The following is a 23,210-nucleotide window of genomic DNA, read 5'->3' on the forward strand; positions in this document are numbered from 1 at the left end:
CAGAGGGGGGGTTTCTGGAGGACTAGAGAATATGCTTTTGTGGAAGAATTTTAGGTGCTGAGAATTGGACAGGGAAAGGGGCTTGAAATCCTATGGAGCGGTGTGGAAAGAGCATGGAAGGCAGCTGAAAAGACAAAAAATGTGGAGCAAGCCAGTAAGTAGATGAACATGTCAAGTAAAATGGAATAAGAGACAAAGGGACTCCTCAATCATTTACTGAACTATTTACTTTTATTGATACAAACATTTGCAGTTTTAGAGATATGCACATGCAGTTGCTTCCCTTGATAACACTGACCATAGAGAGAGAATTTCACAGATTGGATGACTGAATTTCTCTCAGGAAACCAGCTATTTACACCAGGAGTCTGTGGGCCATGGTTGAATTGCATGTCTGTGATCCAGGGAGTGGCATGGAAGAAGCCGTTCAGGTTGTATCACTGAAAGCATGTCCATCTTCCCTCAACTTCTCCCCCACCTCCCGGAAGTCATTCATAGAAGTGCTGAACTCTGGAAATCCAACACGCCCCTCCTGTGTTGGCCTCCTGGGCCAGGTGGGATGAGCACCACCAACTAGCAGCAAGAACTTGTTGCTAAGAACGTTTGAAATCTTTGTGCTCCTGGAAAAGTCTTCAGTTTTCACGTTCTTGCCTCTAGCTCATCAGTGCATCCCTGAAGAGACTCTCAGCATTCCCTGCTAAGGCTTGTACAGTGGTACCCCGCAAGACGAACGCCTTGGAAGACAAAAAACTCGCTAGACGAAGGAGTTTTTCGTTTTCTTAGCCGCTTCGCAAGACGCATCTCCCTATGGGCTTGCTTCGCAAAACGAAGCTTGCCCCGCAAGCTCCGGGGATAGCGGGGAAGCGCAGCACGTCTTCCCCGCTGTCCCCGGACCTCTTTTGAAGCAAGGGGCGACGGGGAGAAGATCGCTTCTCCCCGTTGCCAGCCCCGCAATCTCCGGGGACAGAGGGGAAGGCGCGCGCCTTCCCCTCTGTCCCCAAACCTGGTAAAAGCAAGGGGCGGCGGGGAGAAGATTGCTTCCCCTCTGTCCCCGGAGATTGCGGGGCAGGCAACAGGGAGAAGCAATCTTCTCCCCGCCGCCCCTTGCTTTAAACAGGTCTGGGGACAGAGGGGAAGGCGCGCGCCTTCCCCTCTGTCCCCGGGCGGTCTCCATAGGAACGCATTAATTGATTTTCAATGCATTCCTATGGGAAACCGTGCTTCGCAAGACGAAAAACTCGCAAGAAGAAAAAACTTGCAGAACGAATTAATTTCGTCTTGCGAGGCACCACTGTATTTACACGTCAGTACCTTTCACTCTTTTTCCCTTAGTACAGTGGTACCTCGGGTTAAGAAGTTAATTTGTTCTGGAGGTCCGTTCTTAACCTGAAACTGTTCTTAACCTGAGGTACCACTTTAGCTAATGGGGCCTCACACTGCCACCGCGTGATTTCTATTCTCATCCTGAAACAAAGTTCTTAACTTGAGGTACTATTTCTCGGTTAGCGGAGTCTGTAATCTGAAGCATCTGTACCACTGTACTGAACTTGCCAGGTCTGCGCTAAGTATTAAATACCTCTAAAGTGCCTTTTGTTTTCTTGCGGCTTTTCTTTCTCCTCCTCCCACCCCCCACTCCTGTTGGTGGAGGACTTTTCATGGACTTCTGGTCAGAGGGGTCTTTCCTCCTGACCCCTCAATTTCCTCTGTGTGCGTCCGCATGATTTTCAGTGGACTGTTGAATGAATTTCAGTAAAGGGGGAGGGGAGAGACTGGTATGAGTGCTTAAAATCAATTCATTGATATGGTTTATTGTTAAATCAATCTATATTGATTTAAACTGATTTCAGCTGGCCAATGAATTGTTTTAAAATTGGCTTGCAGTGATTGTTTCTTGGATGCATTTTGTTTAGCTGTTTTGCCTCTTTTGAGATCCCTCCTGTAATTCCTGCTTCTACCATCACAGAAAGCCAGCCTCCTCTCCTTCCCACTGTTACACCAGCCACCATGGTTGAGTCCTACAGCCTGTATATAGGCGGAGACCATGGGTTGGGGGTGCACCAAAGCTTCAGGTTGCCATTCTGGTGGCAGTTACAACTTCAGTGGCAAGGGCTGGGCTGGTGCCCTTCTGCCTCTGGCGCACGCCCACCTCTAGCCATGCCACTGTTCTCACCATGTTAAAATAGGTAAAATAGCCACGAGTGGTGGCGGCTTTCATTGTCTTGGAGGTCTTTATTATTACTTTCTCCTGAATATTTTTGTAATTTTGTTCAAAATTAGTTTGGGTAAAGTGGCATTTGTTCACTTGGTAAATAAGGACTTTGCATTTCTCTGAGGCATCATTTGTAAAAGTTAGAATAGTGATTCACTTTTATTGTAGCTCTTGCGTAACCTGCAACCTAGTATTTTTCATGCTCCGATTAAACCAGAAGGAATGGAAATAATAAGTCAAATCAGATGTTTTATGACAAGTGATATCTGAAATCCCATTATGGCAACAGCACACCATTGTTTCTGACTCTATCCTCTCCGAATGTGAAAGGGTATTAGCACCTCTATATTTTAGTTGTCCATTGTGGGTGGCTGATGAGGAGCCAAAGGTTCAGAAATGCATGGGTGGGTCAGTATCTTATGATATGCTGCCAGAATTCTACACATCACCAGGGTTTGCAAATGGCAGGAAGATGTCAGCAATATGCTTTATGTTTAGGAAACTCTTGTGGAAAAGTTTTAAAACCTTTACCCATTCTTGCACTCCAACATACAGAGGAGATGGTTATTAACATTAACAGCATCTGCTTTGAGGCAATTTAAGTGCATGATAACGATGAATCACTGACTTTAATAGGACTGTTGCCTAACTAACATATGCTAAGGCCACATAAGTCATAAAACTGCTGTTGCCACGACGCTCCCCATAAAACAAGAACTATGGAATATATCTTCTTGAGAAAGTTCCTTGTGCTCAAAAGTTTCAGCATTTTCAGTGTGTACAATCAAAACACAATTTTGTCTTTTATTTTTATCGACTTCCCACCCTGCTTTCCATGGAGTAGTTTCTCCCCTTCTGTGGCACCCTATCTGCTATCTATTAAATTGTAACCACAATATTATAATTAATTACTTCTGTTGCTCATAGCTCCAGGGTTTAGAGGTGTCAAGGGCTCTGCCCCGTAAAGCATGTCAGAATGTGAAGTCCATGGGAGGGGGTAGCAAAGTTATTATAGCTTCCAGAGGAAAGAGAGCACTAATGCTTGAAATGTGATGTGATACTCCTGTTTGTTTGTCCAATGCCACCATTCATGATATCTACTAGTTTCCAGCATTCTGTCACCCTGTAGTATGGCCTAGAAACATATATTAATAGGCCTGAGTCTGGGCATCTATACAAAGGACCAAACTTGCAGTTGGAAAGGCATTAAGAATCATAGAATCATAGAGTTGGAAGAGACCACAAGGGCCATCGAGTCCAATCCCCTGCCAAGCAGGAAACACCATCAGAGCACTCCTGACATATGGTTGTCAAGCCTCTGCTTAAAGACCTCCAAAGAAGGAGACTCCACCACACTCCTTGGCAGCAAATTCCACTGTCGAACAGCTCTTACTGTCAGGAAGTTCTTCCTAATGTTTAGGTGGAATCTTCTTTCTTGTAGTTTGGATCCATTGCTCCGTGTCTGCTTCTCTGGAGCAGCAGAAAACAACCTTTCTCCCTCCTCTATGTGACATCCTTTTATATATTTGAACATGGCTATCATATCACCCCTTAACCTCCTCTTCTCCAGGCTAAACATGCCCAGCTCCCTTAGCTGTTCCTCATAAGGCATCGTTTCCAGGCCTTTGACCATTTTGGTTGCCCTCCTCTGGACACGTTCCAGTTTGTCAGTGCAGGTGGCTAGCTGAACATCCCTTGGGAGAACATTCCATATGTAGTGTACCACAGCTGAAAAGACTTTTTGTCTAGCTGCAACCCTGCTAACCTCTGCAGGCCAGCAAAACACGTAGAGAAAGATTTCAACCTTAATAAGCAGGCAGGATACCTTGTTCTGGTGTCATAAAGCTATATAGGATTTTAATGATAAGCACAAGCATTAAGAATTTCGCTTCAAAATGGATTGGCAGACTGAAGAGGCTCCAGGGCTGGTGAGAGGTTTCCTTTAGCAAGGCCCAGTCAACATTCTAACAGCGGAATTTGGGATCAATTAAAGTCGGCAATGGGATGCGGGTGGCGCTGTGGGTAAAACCTCAGTGCCTAGGACTTGCTGATCGCATGGTCGGCGGTTCGAATCCCTGTGGCGGGGTGAGCTCCCGTCGTTCGGTCCCAGCTCCTGCCTACCTAGCAGTTCAAAAGCACCCCTAGGTGCAAGTAGATAAATAGGTACCACTTTCTAGCGGGAAGGTAAACGGTGTTTCCGTGTGCTGCATTGGTGTCGGCTTGCCAGAGCAGCTTCGTCACGCTGGCCACGTCTCCGGACAGCGCTGGCCCCCGGCCTCTTAAGTGAGATGGGTGCACAACCCTAGAGTCGGACACGACTGGCCCGTACGGGCAGTGGTACCTTTACCTTTTTAAAGTCGGCAAAAGGGACCCCATGTGGTATGCATTGCAGTAGTCTGATCCGGACGTTACCAGTCTAGATACAACCTTACACTAGGTTGGTCTATTTATCACCGAGCCCAGCATTGGATGGCAGCAGCTCTTCAGGGCCACATATCAAATCTGGGTTCCTCCATTTGCAAAGCATGTGATCCACCGCTCTCCTGCGACTTGTCCTCTCTCAATTCTGGGAGGGATCGATTTACCTATGTAAATTATAAGACCCAGCGTGTGTTTCTCAAAAACAAGTTATGCCAGTCAAATCTAATTTCTTTTTTTGATAGAGTTGCTAGCTTGGTAAATTGGGGGAATGCTATGGATGTAGTGTATCTTGACTTCAGTAAGGCTTTTAACAAAGTGCCCCATGATCTTCTTGCAGAGAAGCAGCTGAAATGTGGGCTGGATGAGGTAACTGTTAGGTGGATTTGTAGGTGGTTGAATGACGAAACCCAAAGTGGGCTCACTAATGGTTCCTTGTCATCCTGGAAAAAGTGACAAGCGGGGTGCTGCAGGGTTCAGTCCTGGACCTGTTGTTCAACATCTTTATAAACGCCTTGGAAGAAGGAATTGAGGGGATGCTCATCAAATTTGCAGGTGATACCAAACTGGCAGGGGTAGCAATACTACAGAAGACAGAATTGGGATTCAAGATGCCATGAAGTACTGGCCACTAGTTTGGATGGTGAACACTGAGAGATTTAGGAGGCACAAAATTGAAAGCGCTCATGTGCAAATGAAGGTGCACAAGCATACATGTGGAAGGAGTACATGAGTGTCCAAGGGGAGCACAGCCTGTTCGTTGAAAGCTGCCCTTGAGTATAGTGCTTTTAAAATCATTTAGCTTTCAGTCTGGATATATATTCATCTTGGATTCATTCAAAACTGTTTTGCAATCTTTCTCTCAGATTGGATTTCAGACTCTAAAATGCTTTAAATATGGCATAATAGCCACACATACAGCCACTTACAAAGTACTGTAGTGGGTATGAAATTGTAATGTCCCGGTCAGCGGCAAACATGATTTTGCCAGTGCCTTCTCCCATGGTTCTCTGATCAGATACATGTGCAGTAAAAAAAAGTTTCACACTTGGTAAAGGTAAAGGGACCCCGACCATTAGGTCCAGTTGTGGCCGACTCTGGGGTTGCGGCGCTCATCTCGCTTTATTGGCTGAGGGAGCCGGCGTACAGCTTCCAGGTCATGTGGCCAGCATGACTAAGCCGCTTCTGGCGAACCAGAGCAGCGCACGGAAATGCTATTGCTTACCTTCCCGCTGGAGTGGTACCTATTTATCTACTTGCACTTTGACGTGCTTTCGAACTGCTAGGTTGGGAGGAGCAGGGACTGAGCAACGGGAGCTCACCCCGTCGCGGGGATTCGAACCACCAACCTTCTGATCATCAAGTCCTAGGCTCTGTGGTTTAATCCACAGCGCCACCCATGTCCCTTCACACTTGGTGGGATGTTACAAAAGGTTGGGCTCCCACCTGGTTACACACGCACACTATGCTAAGTTCCTCTTTTGATAATGCCACCTGCACATTTCCTGGATGGTTGCTTGCCAAGACGCACAGTTGTGTGTCACAGCATCCAACACAAAGGCTGTAACTCAGCTCAGGTATGTTCAAACTTCAGGACACCTGGATTCAATTTATTATATACATAATACCATGCAATATTTACCTCGGGTGTAAAGCTTTTGCTGTCGGCTCCTTGTGAGTTCTAACAGTGTTAGATAACACCTTTCAATTCTGTGCATCACCTTGCTTGACAGATCATATATCAAGGGAGCTTATCAGGAACGCAGCCAGCAGCGTATGGAGAAACAAATGGATGGGGAAACTACTGTCTGTGGGAGTCCAGGGCCTTTGGGGGGGGCCCACTGGGCTTTCCACCCCTGCTTAGGCCTTTTCCTGTCCATTGTGGAGGTGAGCCTGGGCCTGGGCTGTAGTGCCTGAGACGGGGGCTTCCATGATTGAATGCTTTCTTTTCCCCACATAGAAAAGAAGGCTAAAAATTCTAGCCAAACCTTGACATGCCAATTTTTTGTTGTTGTTTCTGTATACGGGTGAGCTTTCCATCTGAAATAGTAGTCCAGCATAACATTGGATTCCTCCCTCAGTGACACCTTGGCCTTTGACTGAAGGGACTGGAGATTTCTCCTGGGGAGGGCAAAGCTGCAGTCCATTCTGTTCAAACAGCCTAATAGCTGAGAATTGTTGGTTAACAATTCAGCAATGCTTCGCTCTCAGGGCTTGGAAAGGTGGATTTTCCCAGCTAAGGGAAGAGGCAGGTGTCTAAAGAGATTGTGGGAAGAAAATGCTGCTTTCTTTTTGTTCTCATAAAAAGGCCCTTAAAGGTTCCTGCAACAGTATTCTTGATGGATCATTCTCATATGAATTCATAGGAGCATCTGCTCAGAAATATATTTACAGATATGCTGTATTGATATTGTTTGATATTCCCATAGATCTTATAAAATATGCTGCCCCTTGCACAAAGTCCAAGAGGTGGGGGGCAATTTGTTTGCTAGAAGTGGTCATTTGGCTAGTGGATCATAATTGAAAGCACTATGAAAAACTGGTTGCGAAAATTCACACACATGCATGTCTAAAATTTGCTTTGTGCCCAGGACACGACCTTAAGAAGGGAGTGTATAAATGTGAGCAGCAAAGCAGAGGCGTTCATTGGGGAACAGTTTGCTCCAAGAATGTGGGGTCCAGATGTTTGAAGAGTTTATGAGGATGAAAACAGCTTTTGTGCAGCTGCATCTCTACAGCTCTGTGAGCTTTTTCTTTAAAAGACTTTGTATAAATGGCAGTAGAAGGTCGTTTGTTCAATGGCCACACAGGTCCATTTTTATTGACTACGACTGGTTTTCCCCATGTTGTAGAAATGGCGCTTACAAGTAATGCATCTGATACTTGATTCCTAAAGGATATTTGAATCTTGGCAGATGATCCTGCGCACTCTCTCATTTCAATTTCCCTTGGTATTACTTGGAAATAAATTTCCACATGAATCCCGCTGGATCTGTTAGTTGCTTGGAGATTTATTGTCGTTTCCCCGTTACCACTTCCTCTAAAGAATTGAATGTGCAGCAGGATAGCTGAAAGCGAGCAGAGTGAGGGTCTGCTGGGATGCGAAGCATTTTTTAAATTATCGTAATCACCAATTAACTGCTAGGCGCTTTTGCTGCTGAGAGAGAACAGTTCAGATTGTGGTTTGGATGACAATGTGGCTCCAGTTTTGTTTTACGAAACAAAATAAATCATGGTTATCTGTCTGGCATGCCAAATTCAGTTTTTGCAAAGTTAATGGTGTTAGGGATGTGAATAGATTCTAGGAGAGGATATATTTGTTAAATATTATCCTTCCTTCGTGTTTGTGATTGCATCCCTTTGCAGATTAAGAGGAAGCTTAGATAGGCTAGTTTTAGGCTTCTAACTTAAGTAATGCAGGATGTTTTAAGGCAGACTGGATTCTCCTGCTATTTCCCCCTTTCTCTCCTTTATAAAACAATAATCACACACAGTCTTGTGAAAAGTAAAAAAACAAACAAACATTTACTCAGAATACTTGTGTTGAAGAGTAACAGATACAGCAGCTTTGTTCAGGCAGGCTTAAAATGGTAATTCAGTTACATGCTTAAGTGTATTTTAAAATGGTGCCTTAGCACTGGAGCTCAGATGCAGCAGAAGTTCTTCCATCGCTGACTTGATGGAAAGTGGTGAAAAACGAAGTGTGTGTCCAGGCAGGTCAGGAGAATATTTATATGGCTTTGACCCGAAATACTGTCTGCGGACAAACGCCGGCTCCCTCGGCCTGTAAAGCGAGATGAGCACCCCAACCCCAGAGTCATCTGCAACTGGACTTAACTGTCAGGAGTCCTTTACCGTTACCTCTTTTTTTGCTTCCCCCTGTCAGGGCACAATGGGAGTGTTTACAGGAAAACGTCTTGAGCTTCTGATCAAAGTCCTGGAATTGCAGATCATTGAAGTTAAGGACCCAAGAAGTCTTCAGGTTTTCCTGAAGAAAAATACAATGCTGATGTATTCTTATTCATACAACAAAGATAAATGTCCTCCTTCGTGGCTTATCTGGCTAAATAACTTGGCCTAATGAAGGATATGGTATACTTAATCAATGCACATCTAGCTATTAAAAAAAAAACAACTTCAAAGGAAGGCTATTGTTTTCACTTTCCCTTAGAACAGGGGTGGGGAATCTTTGACAGGTCCCTGGTGAGTGTTGTAGTTGAGTTTCCCTTAGTGCCCCTAGGACTTGCGGATCGCATGGTCGGCGGTTCGAATCCCCGTGGCGGGGTGCGCTCCCGTTGCTCGGTCCCAGCGCCTGCCAACCTAGCAGTTCGAAAACACCCCCGGGTGCAAGTAGATAAATAGGGACCGCTTACTAGCGGGAAGGTAAACGGCGTTTCCGTGTGCTGCGCTGGCTCGCCAGATGCAGCTTGTCACGCTGGCCACGTGACCCGGAAGTGTCTGCGGACAGCGCTGGCTGCCGGCCTATTGAGTGAGATGAGCGCACAATCCTAGAGTCTGGCAAGACTGGCCCGAACGGGTAGGGGTACCTTTACCTTTACCTTAGTGCCCCTGGGTGATATTTTTGTTTTGTTTGATTTAAATAAATGTATGTACATTAACAAATATTCTGGGGTATTTTTTTGAGTGAAATAATAAAATACTAAGTACATAGATACATAAAACAGTTCAAGCAATGATGGAGCAGATAAAAGCAGAGTAAAACCAGCACAGATAAAACTGCGAGTAAAGAGACCTGAGAAAATAAAAATAAGATCTTCACCTGCTTAAACAAAACAAAACCATTAGTGGGAGCCAGCTGAGAAGCATCCCTAGTTACCTGCTTCTGCTGAAGTGAGGCATCCATTAGCATCCCACCCCCCTCATAAGCCAGGATAGGAAACCCATGTATTTTTACCATTACATTTGGCTCCAAGTTAACCATCACTCAAGAAAGAAAGAATCATATACACACTGAATTTGTTTCAGAGGCCATTGAAAATGAAACCATGTATGGAATACCACTTCTTTACAAAGTAAAAGTGCTTTTACAAAGGAGCAGTTAGACCCCTTCACAAAAATGTTCAAAGCCTTTTCTGAACGCAACATTCAAACTTTTTCTTTTTAAAAGAATTGCTTTCCATTGCCCCATCCCCTTGGATGGGCAGAAATGGTGGCAGGGCAGTGGCGCTGTGCTTGGCCGTAAAGACAGAGAAGCTCGCCATGCGCTCTGCTCATGAATGCCTCCCTTGGCACTGTTGGGGCCCCTTGCGGAGGCTGCCTGCCTTTCCTGCTGCAGCAGCAATTTGTCATCCATTGCCTGTTTTCAAATGCATGACATCCAGGAGGACTAGAAATGCACCTTTTTGTAACAAAGGCTGTAATTCCAGATTCCGCCCAATCTCTCTATGCAAGAGAGAGAATTAACCTTGCTTATATCTCACTGACAAAGGACATCACATTTCACTGATAAAAATGCGTGCTTTGGCCAAACCAGGAAGGGCTTGTGAGACTTAGAGAAGTTGCCAGAGGAGCTTGTGCTAAAAGGGTAATGATTGGGTTATTTACTCCCAAAGCAAACTAGCAAAGCTCCCAGAACTCACTGTTAGCAGAGAACAATGTGTCCTGGCCTGAAAGGATCCTGGTTGTTTACATTTGGTAGCTTTTGCCATGTTCTGCTTCCTCTCGAACACACATGCCAGCCAGACTCCTCCTCATGACCCTGGAAGCCACTGGATGGAACCCAGTTTTCTTGAAGTGGTTAAACAAACAGTTGTGTTTGATTCATCTGAGGAGAGGCTGGTGGGAAAATGCGTGTGGGATTTGCTGCCAAAGCCATGATGAGTATACCCTTTCCATCTGGGAAAACTGAGTCATCGTGGGGAAGAAAAGTGCTTGCCTTTCTTGGGAATGAAAGAAAACAAGATGAAGATTCTCCAGCACAGAGATGCAGGTGCTCCCAGTCCTGGTCTGAGCTGGGGGAACTCAGCTTCATTGAGGACATCCCATTGGAGACTGTCCGCTGCCATCTTGGATAGGAGGGCTGCATGTTTCCATGGGAATGCCAGTTGTGTGAAGACTTCCCACAGGTATCTGGTGGGCCACTAGGAGAACAATGCTTTGCAAGAGTTGGACTCGATGACCCTTTGGGTCACGTTCAACCCTCCAATTCTATGACTAGGTGAGCCTTTGGCCTAATCTAGCTGGGCTCTTCTCCTGATCGCATGCTCACATTTTGTGTTTGTTAGTTTCTGCAGGGCAAAATGTGTAAACTGGGGTGGCCAATTCACAGCTTGGGAGGCTGATCTGCCATTCCCCACCCCTGACAACCCCACCAATTTTGGCAGTGCCAGCGATAATAACATATATTTTAAAAATAGACACAGCACACCAGTTCCCAGAGGGCAGGTCAAGCACAAACACAGCCTTCAGGCCCCCCAAAAGAGAGGTTTGCCATCCTAGGCTAAATTGCTCTTCTTTGGTGATCACTTTTAGTCAAGTAAGATGGTCTACCATGAACATGGTCTTAATACCACATGCAACCCCATATCATTTAGCCCTGGGGTGCCAGTATAAAAGAAGGTAAAGGGTAATTCCAGTTGCCTTCGCATGAGATTAGGAAACAGAGAAAAAGCATTAATTGCTTTCTCTTCCTCATTCCACTGGGCATTGTGCAAAGTAGGGAGGCCTGTACGCCTCTTGTGATGAGAGTGTCTCTGCCTTCACACTGGCAGAGTATGGCAGGAGGAAGCAAGGGTCACTCACAGTTTTGCATGTGTGGCAAGCAGAGGCAGTTGTGGGCACTGCCCAAAGAGCTCTGCCAAAGAGGTCCTAAGGATGTTGCATAATCTAAACCAACACTGAAGGGAAATCTTGCCTAAAGTTTCATTTGAAAATGCCTCTATTTTGAAACTCAAAATCTCATATCAAAACTTAAAGCGTGAGTGCTGGAATTCTGTAAACTTAACCTAATTTCCTTTCACATTCAGTGACCCAGACCTGCCATTTAGGGAGTGCAAAAAGTGCACATCTATCCATCATTTATCCATCTATCATCTATCTATCTATCTATCTATCTATCTATCTATCTATCTATCTATGTATCATCTATCTATCTATCTATCTATCATCTATCTCTATCATAATCTATCTCTATCTATCATCTATCTATCATCTATCTATCTATCTATCTATCTATCTATCTATCTATCTATCTATCTATCTATCATCTATTTATCTATCTCTTTTTATTTTAAATGTACATTTCAAAAGACACACTTGGGAAATGTGGAAGATCTGAATTTATACTGCATCTTCCAGTCTGGTTTAAACAACACATTGCTTTGCAATTTTATATAGTTAATAAGACATTTTGTGTCAATAGAGCTCAACATGCAAGGCTCTGCTCAAACTACGACTGGATAATTAATTTTTACTGGCACAAACCATTGGGGTTTTCTGAATCCCTAAATTATTTTGTTGGAATTATGGGGTTGGTTTTGGTACACTAGGAGACGGTTCAGGGGAGGGAAAAGTCGACGATATCTGAACTGCTCCAGCCCTGTTATAACGCCAACTTACATTGCAAGCCATCCCTAACCTGACCCAAAGTGCCATGGCCAACTGGGGCAGCAGATTCAGAGTGGACAGAAAAATCCAAATTCTGCCCCTCATCTTGCTCACTAAAATGGCAGGGCGTTCTCCTGCACAGCTTCTACAGAATGAAAGCGACACTGCAAGGCTGCATCACTGAGCCTCTTGCAATGAAGCCTGTTCTACACTCCTGAATTAATAAAAGGAGGGTGGTGTGCCATGTGAACTTCCTGGTGCAAGCTTAAAACTGCCCCATGCTGGCATTTGCCAAGGCCAAACTCTCACATTTCTGTTCCTTTACTTGCAATTCAAAGGTAATAGCAGTTATTACCTTGCTCACTCTGGATTTTTGTAAAAACCAGATCACACTAACGGCAACGCCCCCTTCCTTCCCCATTCAGCCCTTCACCCCACAGCCCATCCCACTCAAGAGAGGCTTCAGGTGGGGTGCCAGGAGTTGGGGGGCACCTTTTGCTGGCACTTTGGGGGGATTCAGGCCCCTGCATGCAGAAAAATAGTGTGTCAGAGTTGAGGCTAAATTAGACCATTTCTCCCTGAACTCTAGTTTTGATTTTGATGGAGAAGTACAATCAGTAGGTGCACTGAGAGGTACTTGATACCTGTGATTATGGTTTCTGCCGAGTCTTCTAAAAATCCATTAAACTGTCTTCATTAGACATATATTAATTATTTGTTCAGTAATTTGTTCATGTAAGGCAGTCTGAGAACCCAGGCACAGGTTCACCAGTGCATGGAAACAAACCCTCAGAAAGCAGTACTATGTACTTATTAATTTGCACCCCTGTTGCTGCTAGAGCCATTTCCCCATGGAGATAATTTCCCTCTTTACTATAAAAGCACAGGCACATTTGTGAAAGCAAATTCTTAAGAGAAAGACAAGACAATAGCACTTCCTCAATGTTATTCTGATATGGTGTTTTGTTATAGCAAGCCTGTCACTTATGGCTATTTCACCTAGTGAAGAGGAAGGAGAGCTCTGTCCCAGCTCTGGGTCATGAGAAGCATGTTGTTTTGAATGAGGCAAACTGTCTTTTCAGCCAGCTTCTTCAAGCTGAAGGTGCTGAAATCTTTTGTCCCCAAAGGATAATTTCCAAATTCCATGGCACAGTAGTTACCCAGTTTCCATCTACTGTGCCCAGTTGACTAACTTATTGGCTGTATCTCTCATCAGATTAGTTCAGAGTCCCATGATGTTCCATTTGCTCCATCTCCTCCCACTAACTGAAATGAGTAATACAGTAAAGGGACCCCTGATCGCCGACTCTGGGGTGGCGGCGCTCATCTCATTTTACTGGCCAAGGGAGCCGGCGTGCAGCTTCCGGGTCATGTGGCCAGCATGACTAAGCCGCTTCTGGAGAACCAGAGCAGCACACGGAAATGCCGTTTACCTTCCCGCCAGAGCGGTACCTATTTACCTACTTGCACTTTGATGTGCTTTTGAACTGCTAGGTTGGCAGGAGCAGGGACCGAGCAATGGGAGCTCACCCCGTCATGGGGATTCGAACTGCTAACCTTCTGATCAGCAAGCTCTAGGCTCTGTGGTTTAACCCACAGCAGGAAAAGATGCCGAGATTCATACCACAACCAACAGAATTTGTAGAGATCTTAATGCCGGTTGACAGGTATGCATCCACAATTGATGTTTAGTCTTACAAATGCTCTCCTTGCTTAGTCAGATAAAAGAGGTCAGGAAAGAACACACACACACCACACCCCGCACCCACCAAGTTGGAAGAATACACAGGGAAGTAACCTATAGTGTTTGCTAAGTAAGGGAGACCGACGCCGTGAGCACCCAGAGGACCCCCTTTTGCACATTGCCTTGCTAGGTAGGTGGGGGCCCAGGAGTGGCCTCTCATAATGTCCTTCATTGGTGGAGTGCATGATACACCTGTCACATATCACATTAAGAGATGCATGGGGAGGGGGAGGGGAAGCGTCAGGACCACTGGTTCCACTCCATACACATTGACATCAAGATATGAAAAGAGCCAAGGTGCCTACAAATTCTACACAGGTAGGTTTTATCCTGAGGATGGCACCTAAGTTTAGCCAGCATCCACAAGGGGAGTAGTGCCCATTCCCACTGTGGGTGCCCTTGATGAAAGTGTGTAAGGGACTGGCATGGGCAGGGAATACCTCTCCTTTTGCTGAACAGGAAAAAAAATGTCTAGACTATTCCATCTAGATCGACTGAGGATCCCTCAGCTACTCAGAAGGTAGCTCAGAGGACAGAGCTCTTGCATTTCAGTTTCTGTTGCGTTTGGATGTCAGAGTTTAAGGGCTTTTCCACACTTACCTTTTGCCCCACTCCTTCCAGGCAGATGCCCGGTGCCCACACTTCACCGTTCTGTGTCTGAGTGTGGGGTTAGTTTTTTTCTCCCCCCGAAGCTTTCTCTGTGAAAATCTGATTTTCAAAGTTGAATTGGAACAAATGTCAATTCGGTTCTTTTGCAGGCTGACATTTGCTCCAATTTTTGCACGGGGAAAGCTCCCAAGCAAAAAAAGGGGGGGCACTCCGACTGTGCCTGGAAAGACCAGAGGAAAGGTAAGTGTGGATAAGACCAAACTAAGGCCTTTTTCATTTCACTTCTAACCTGTTTGTCATCCAAAGATCTGAAGGTGGTATTGCATGGTTCATCCCTTCCAGTTTCATCCTTGCAACAGCCCTGTGTGGTTAGGCATAGTGGCTGGCCACAGTCACCCAAGGAACAATGGCTGAATTGGGATTTTAACTTTCCTTGTCTCTGTTCTAGCATCTTATCTGCCATGCCACACAGAGATCTGAATCCAGCGCTGCCCAGCTGCACCCCTATCTGGACAGGTGTAGCCTAACGTCTGTTGTCTTGCTCTGGTGACCTCTAGGTTGGATTCCTGCAACATGTTATATGTAGGGCTGCCTCTGAAGATGGTTCGGAAGCTTCAGCTGGTGCAGAATTTGGTGACCAGGTTGCTCACAGAAGCAAGACGGTTTGAGCAGATCACACTGATCCTGCGCTGGCTGCCATTTAGCTTCCAGGCTCAATTCTGAGTGGCTCAGGACCACAATACCTCAAGGACTGCCTTTCCCCATAGGATCTGACTGGGATTCTGTGTGACCATCCTCTGAGGACCTTCCTCGTGTGCCACAAGAGACCCCTCTTTGTTCGCCACCTGCATGTGAGGTCCAGAAGGTGGCAACACAAGAAGGGGCCTTTTTTACTGTGGCTCCTCATTTGTGGAATGCTCTCCCCAGGGAGGCTTGCCTGGCACCTCCATGATACACCCTTTAGGCACCAGAGAAAAACATTCTTCTTCAACTAGGCCTTTGGCTGTTAACATTCTACAACCTATTAAACGTGTTTTGGAGGAGAGGGCTTTCGCTTTATTGCTTCTACTTTAACTATTTACTTGTGCTTCTATCCTGTATTTTTATCTTGTGGACCACCCTGATGAAGAGCAGTATATGAATCTAATAAAATTAAAATAAAATAATAGCCAAGCTTTTAATAAACTGTGATGATTAATTTAGTTTTTAATTTGATACTGAAAGTCTGACTGCTAAGCAGCGAAATAATGTTATGGTTATCTAGTCAAAATTTCAAACTTTAAACCCCCCACAAAACAACCTGGCATTGTGTCTGCACAATCAATTCCTCATTCTAACCTTGATGGAATTTAAAACTCCTGAAAATTGCAGGTTGTTCTGTTCTTGTAATCTCACTAGGTGGCCTTGGCTAAGCCATGGGAAAATCATTCTGAACAACTTTACAGGATTATTAGAAAGATAATAATGTGTAACTGGCTTCAGCATGAGGGAGAAAAGCTAAATAAATAGTCATTTATATGTCCGAACTCAGCCTAAGATGGCAAGTCAAACCAGGAGTCCTCCACTGCTCCAGGAGTCCTTGCCCCTGCAAGGATGACCAGCCCTGAAAGCCTCCTCTCCCTCCAGACTGATGCATGGAAAATCCAGCTACATTAGCTTTGGCTGGAACATCAGGCTATTTTAGGAAACTTTATAAACAGCCAAGAGTGTGTGCCTCTCGCAAATCTTAATTTGCTCAGAAAACAACTTTTACATGGCTTAAACTGGCTTTTAACAGAGCGGCAAGTTCTGCCATTAAGAAGCACCAGGAGTTATTCTGCTGTTTAAAGCAAGTACCACCAGTGTACTCACATATAGCACATGTCCCTAATTTAAAGAACTTGTAAAAAGACAGTCCCGGGAGAGAAGATAAACTTTGTTTCTGGCCTGCTCATCCCAGTATTTTCCACCCTTCTCCTGGAGACACTGAGAGTCCAAAACTGAAGTTTTAGGTCCAACTCTGATCTGGCAAGCCTGTCTGGAAGGACATCTGAGGACAGGGCATGGCAGGAAGTCTCTACTGGGCCTTTGCCACCCGTGGAAGTGAGGGGCGTCTTCTTTCGAATATGAGAAGTTTTGCAAACTATTCCCAAGCTATATGGTGAGAGAAGAGGAGTCTGGAGCCCTCAGTTAAATGTGAGATCATCTGAAACGAAGATGGACATCATGTACAGATTAGTTCTTCAGCTGCATCCAAGTACAGTTGGTGCAGAACATGTGAGTCACGGCCCTGGCTTCAGAAGGAAGCTGAAACAGAAGCTGAAGGCTTGTCGGGCGTCCAGGGCCCTCAGGACTCAGTGGCTGCCATTGGGAGGAGAACGTTGAACAAGGTCACATGCGAGTTGTTGTCGCATCTGGGCACCGTAGGCTGTGGGGGAAGAATGCTGAGCAGGGCCTCTAAGAAATGCAGGACTTTCTAAAATCAAAACCAGCTAGCTAAAGATCCTGATTGCTAGAGCTGGATTTTCCCAGACATTACCGGGATTTCCAAAAGGCGGCGCTTTGTCCTGCAACTTAGGCAAGCCAATCGAAAAAGCATGGGGGGTCAATAACTTTTGGGGTGTCCTGTTTTTTACTTTTTGAAAAATGGCAACCCTATGATTGCAAGCTGAAAATAGTAATACTGTTGCACCCACAATACAGAACCAATAACATTTGTGTTAGACGAGCACAGCCGGCAGGCAGCTCCTTCCTCTGAAGCAGAGAAAGAATGGCCCACATTTTGATAGGGGGCATTTTAGGCTCTACCTATTTAAATGAAGTAGCAGATGGAAACATGAAACTCTCCAAGGGTGGGGGGGCACGGGGAGGTTTCTTCCACTTAGCAGGACAGTGAGAACCTCTTTCAGACATAGAAGATGTTGCAGAAGATGCATGGAGGGGAGAGTGAATACACTTGGGATGCAAACTCCTTTTGCTGCCCCTGGAACAGTGGAAGTCTTATTCAAAGCACCGCTACATTCAAATTGTTCCTATTTTCTCTCTCTGTGTGTGTGTCTGCCTCATGAGTCCATTTCCTGAAAACTAAGTGAACCCTCCCCCTCTTTTAGATTTATATACCACTCTTCATCAAAAGATCTCAGAGTGGCTCACAAGATAAAAATGTTGTTGTTGTTGTTGTTGTTTAGTCGTTTAGTCGTGTCCGACTCTTTGTGACCCCATGGACCAGAGCACGCCAGGCACTCCTGTCTTCCACTCTCTCCCGCAGTTTGGTCAGACTCATGTTTGTAGCTTCGAGAACACTGTCCAACCATCTCGTCCTCTGTCGTCCCCTTCTCCTTGTGCCCTCCATCTTTCCCAACATCAGGGTCTTTTCCAGGGAGTCTTCTCTTCTCATGAGGTGGCCAAAGTATTGGAGCCTCAGCTTCAGGATCTGTCCTTCCAGGGAGCACTCAGGGCTGATTTCCTTCAGAATGCAGAGGTTTGATCTTCTTGCAGTCCATGGGACTCTGAAGAGTCTCCTCCAGCACCAGAATTCAAAAGCATCAATTCTTCGGCGATCAGCCTTCTTGATGGTCCAGCTCTCACTTCCATACATCACTACTGGGAAAAACATAGCTTTTACTATACGGACCTTTGTCAGCAAGGTGATGTCTCTGCTTTTTAAGACGCTGTCTAAGATAAAAATACGAAGTGAAAATCCAAAACTGCCACCTTTTTCAACCCCCTTAGCACAGATGCTGCAGGCAATGGTGAGAGATATAATGGCCGTACAGGAAGAGCTTACAGTCTCCCACTTTGCAAATGAGCTGGGGTGAGTCTCAGATTCATGAACTGTCAATCCTCTCTTGTGCACCAGATAAGGAGATCAGAAGCTTTTGCTCCCACTTTTAAGCAAACCACAGTTTGATCCTGATCTGTTTTCACTTACCATGGTTTAAACAAACAACCCTGAGTTGGGTGTGTTTCAAATTGGAGCTGCAAAAGAGAAAAGGGGAGGCAAAGCGAGGCTTGTTGCAGCTCTTACATACAGTCGTAAAACCATGGTTCCCTGTTACATCTGAACCAAACTTCAAAGTAGGCAAAGCAGTCTGAGTGACAGAGATGCTTTCTATTCCAGCAATCCAGGCCACATGCAATTGCACTAACCTCTGCCATGGGGATTTCATGGACTCCTGCACCTCTCTAAAGCATGGCTGAAAACTAGGACTCTCTGCACACACACACACCTAATCCACCTTGTGGTCCCAATTTGTGGTCCTCAGATTGGATCAATTTGCCCACCCCAGGGAGTAAAGGTAAAGGGGCCCCTCACCGTTAAGTCCAATCGCAGATGACTCTCTGGTTGTGGCGCTCATCTCGCTCTATAGGGCAAGGGAGCCGGCGTTTGTCCGCAGACAGCTTCCAGGTCATGTGGCCAGCATGACTAAGCCACTTCTGGTGAACCAGAGCAGCACACAGAAACGCCTTTTACCCTCCCGCCAGAGCGGTACCTATTTATCTACTTGCACTTTGATGTGCTTTTGAACTGCTAAGTTGGCAGTTGGTCCCCAGATTGGGTCAATTTGCCCCCCCCCCCGGGAGTATATAAAGCTAAAACAGGGTTTTTAAAGTAAAGGAGAATCAGTTATGAGACTTGGGTTTGAGCCCCACCTTGGGGATAGACTAGATGACGCTTGTGGTCGCTTCCAACTCTGCAATTCTGTGATTCTACTGGGGCCACATGGTGTCTTCCAGCAACAACTCACAGAATTCTCGCAATACCCTGCTTTGTGAGATCTCGCCAGAAGCTGCAACCGCAGTGGCAAGGGTTGGTGGGGCAGCTGCCGGGTCCCCACCTTGTGGAATGACACTGCTTCAATGGGCCTCCTGGGATGGCAGACCCTGTGTGGCAGCACATGAGATGCTTCTCTGTTTTGACTGCTGTGAACACAGGAACCGCACCAAGTCAGGCCGTTGGCCCTTGAGCTCAGTATTTTCTGACTGGCAGCAGAGGACTTTCCTAGCCGTGCTACCTGAGGTCCTTGTAGGGGGAGATTCCAGCAACTGTTCCTGGCAATGCTGCTCTCCTGGCTCCTCTCCTGCTGGGCCTTGGGGTTGCCCTGGATTTCAGAGGAAGCGGCTGGGAAAGCAGGATGTCTCCTCTTGCCCTCGCTAGATGTCACTGTTGTTCTCTGTGCAACTTATCTGGCCGTTTTCTCTGGCAGCAAAAGCAGAAGGGAGGAGAGGGAAGCCACTGAAATGCGGCCAGTTAAGAATCAGCTACTTTTATAATCTGCATGATTCAAAAGTTTTCAACAGAATCCTGAAGATCTTTCTTCTGTATCCTTTATTCTCCCATAAGAAAACTGCCTCTACAAGCAAATTAAGACAGACACGTAATTTGATTGGACTTCATATAAAAGTGCGAGTGATTTTGCAGCATGCCATAAATGGACTGATTTCCAGTGCATTGAGACAAATGACAGGCAGAGCTTTCCCACCCCTTTGCTCTTAGAGGGGGAAAGCGGGGGAAGAGGATCCAGACTATATCTTGCACCTTGTACTAGATTAAAGAGACCCAGCAGAAAGACTGTTTTAATTTTACTTATTGGAAACAACTGCTACATTGGGAAAATTACCGTAACCTTCTGCCAAGTATGCCATCAAATGACCCCCTGAAAGGGAATATTTGCAAACCACAATGACTAACCTGTTATTATGGGATAGATTAACAAAAGCAAACAAGAGAGAGGAGAGACACTGGTGAAGACAGGAATTTGAGGATCATTTGATTTTTGCCAAAGGAAATTAAGAATGCAGCCCTCCTACATCTTACTCAAAGTAGGCAAGTCCCACAGAGGCCTCTCCAGAATAAACAAATTGAAAAGTGGTGCTGAAAAAAAGAAAGCACAGCATCAGAGCAAACTGGGGCTTCCTGACTTCTCAGTGCAATCTGTGGGCAGGAAAATCAAATATGATTTCACTGATTATTATTTCTTTGCCATTTTGCTGAATATTATTCAGGGAGGACTCCAACAGCTCAAGAGGAACTTGACTTTTTTAAAAATAGTTTTTCTCTCCTGAGAAATTTATTTAATAGATGCTGCAATCAAAATACAGTCCCCTGCAAAAAAGGGGGGGGAGGAAGGAAAGGGCAGCCCATAGTACCACTCCTCGCCCCCCCCTATACAGTGCTCAGGGTGCCTGTTCTAGCTAGTCTGTGGGTGGGTCTGCCTCATAGTGCTGGTGGTGAGTTGCATCTGCAGCAGATGGTGGAATGAATGGGGCAGAAAGAGTTTCACTACGCATTAGGCATGAGAGATTTTTTTTAATCAATAGTTTAGTGGGGCAGGGTTGCCCTGCTTGAAAATGACCCATAGAGGGCAATAGACTTTGGGCATAATATTGAGTTGGAAGCGTGGATAAAATTATGGAATGAGGGTTTGAGATTAACGGGATGTATGGCTTTAAAAGATAATGTGTTAAAAATGATGTATAGATGGCATTTAACGCCAACAAAATTGGCTCAAATGTATAGAAAGAGAGATAGAAGATGCTGGAAATGTAAAGAAGTAGGTGATTATTTTCATATGTGGTGGACCTGTGACAAGGTTAAAAATTGTTGGGAATCAATCTACAATGAGCTTAAAAAGATATTTAAATACACCTTTCCCAAAAGACTGGAAGCTTTTTTGCTAGGTCTAATAGGAAGGGAGATTAAAACAAAAGATCAGAATTTGTTTATGTATGCCACAGCCGCCATAAGAACCCTACTGGCCCAAAAATGGAAAACACAAGATATACCAACCATCTAGGAGTGGCAGGTGAAGATGACAGATTTTGTGGAACTTGCCAAATTGACAGGGAGGATCCGGGACCAAGAGGACCAGAGATACAAGAACAATTGGAGCAAATTCATTGAATACTTAAAGGAGAACTGTAAAAACTTAAAGAAACTAGCAGGACTGGAATAATAGCTTCAATGTAAAATAGTAGAGATATAAGAATAATATACACGATAAGAATGTGATAAATATACCAACTGAAGGGAGGGAGGGAAGTTGAGACTCGGCAGAGTCAAAGGGAGAATATTGTGATGGTACGGATTGTTGGAAAAAGCATACTTAAAGAAAACAATAAAAAAATATTTAAAAAAAGAAACGAAAATGACCCACAGAACGTGCGAATCATCACCTAGGATCCACAGCGGCAGACATGAATACAGCTTTGCAAATTAAGTCAATCAGGAAATCAGATGTTATTCTGGCAAGAAGGTAGAAAATTCCTTCTTGGCACCCTAACTTTCTGACTGTCTTGTCGCTGTGCCAGTTGAAAGTGTGTCACAAGACTGCAGTGCAGATTTGGAAACAGCTCAGTCAAGGAACTGAAGGTGCTGAGTTTTGTGGGAGAACTGCAGGTAATTCCTGAACAAAGATAACAAGTCTTACTGGCAGGATTCCAATTTAAAATGGTTGAGAAGCACTCCCCCCCCCCCCCGGACTTTGTACTAATATGGAGGGTCAGGTATTAAATGAGCTAAGGTGAATACAGAAACCTCAAGCCCAGTAGGAAAGACACATGAAAAATGAGTCTCTGAAGGTACAAACAGCAGTACATTGTTTATTGCTGTCTGTTCCATCCACCTTGTGTGCAGCTATACCAATATAATTTGTCACAGTTTTATTTATTTCTAGGGTCATTCCAAGAAGATTGCCGTGGGTGCCTTGTTAACCAAGAATCATACTTCTAAAATGTGCTATTATTAGCAATGTGACCCACGAATTACACAAAAGTCACAAGCAGAGCCCTCTGAACACATCCCATCTCAGAGTTCCCACAATGTGGCCTTTAAGCTCTTAAAACATCCCCCCTTCAAAGTGGGGGTGCATCACTGAGGTTTGATTTTCATTTCATCTCTTTTGAAATCACATTGTTGTTTCTTAAATGTTGCTCGAGAACCAAAGACCAAAGGATTTGCACACTTCTTCCATAATGTTCCGTTTAGCAAGTGATAGATAACACACTGTAAGATTATTTAAAGAGCTCCTAATTTTTAAAGCGCTATGTTTGGCAATTTATTTGTTTATTTGTTTATTTATTTATTTATTTGCAAAAGTATTTCTATCCAGCTTGCTGGCTCCACAGTGGACTGACTGCCCTTGCCCTTAAATTTGTATTGTTTAAAAACTGCAAAGAGAGAACACAAATATTTTTTAAAAGAAGAAGAACAGCAACACCAGTAGTGAACAGATAGCTGAAAAACACCTGAGGTAATCAATCAAACCACAATTTATAAATAACTTAAATTTGCACCTAAACAACCCAGGTTTTAGCTGCTACCTAACTTCCATATACTGGGCTGTGTTCAGATATCTTCTAAAGGTTGTATAATAAAGTTACTTATCTCCTTGGCTTGCGGGGGGGGGGGGGGAGAGCCACATGACTCCATACCCTCCAACATTTCTCTGATGAAAATAGGGACGTCCTAAGGAAAAGCAGGGTTGCGGGTGGCACTGTGGGTTAAACCAGAGAGCCTAGGACTTATCGATCAGAAGGTCGGCGGTTCGAATCCCCGTGACGGGGTGAGCTCCCGTTGCTCGGTCCCTGCTCCTGCCAACCAAGCAGTTCAAAAGCACGTCAAAGTGCAGGTAGATAGTTAGGTACCACTCCAGCGGGAAGGTAAACGGCGTTTCCGTATGCTGC

The 23,210-nt window shown here is 45.0% G+C and overlaps 1 long non-coding RNA gene across 1 annotated transcript; it reads right to left on the reverse strand.

The window, feature by feature from the left end:
* Positions 1 to 16,132: 16,132 nt before the first annotated feature.
* On the reverse strand, positions 16,133 to 19,835 carry LOC310833801. The gene is made up of 3 exons (XR_014558937.1): positions 19,541 to 19,835; positions 18,457 to 18,503; positions 16,133 to 17,001 (listed from the first exon to the last, which is right to left on the reverse strand). It is a non-coding gene; the product is annotated as an uncharacterized lncRNA (long non-coding RNA).
* Between the last annotated feature and the right edge of the window lie 3,375 nt (positions 19,836 to 23,210).

Source organism: Podarcis gaigeae (assembly GCF_964106915.1).
Source record: "Podarcis gaigeae genome assembly, chromosome: 1".
In the NCBI taxonomy this organism is placed as follows: Eukaryota; Metazoa; Chordata; class Lepidosauria; order Squamata; family Lacertidae; genus Podarcis; species Podarcis gaigeae.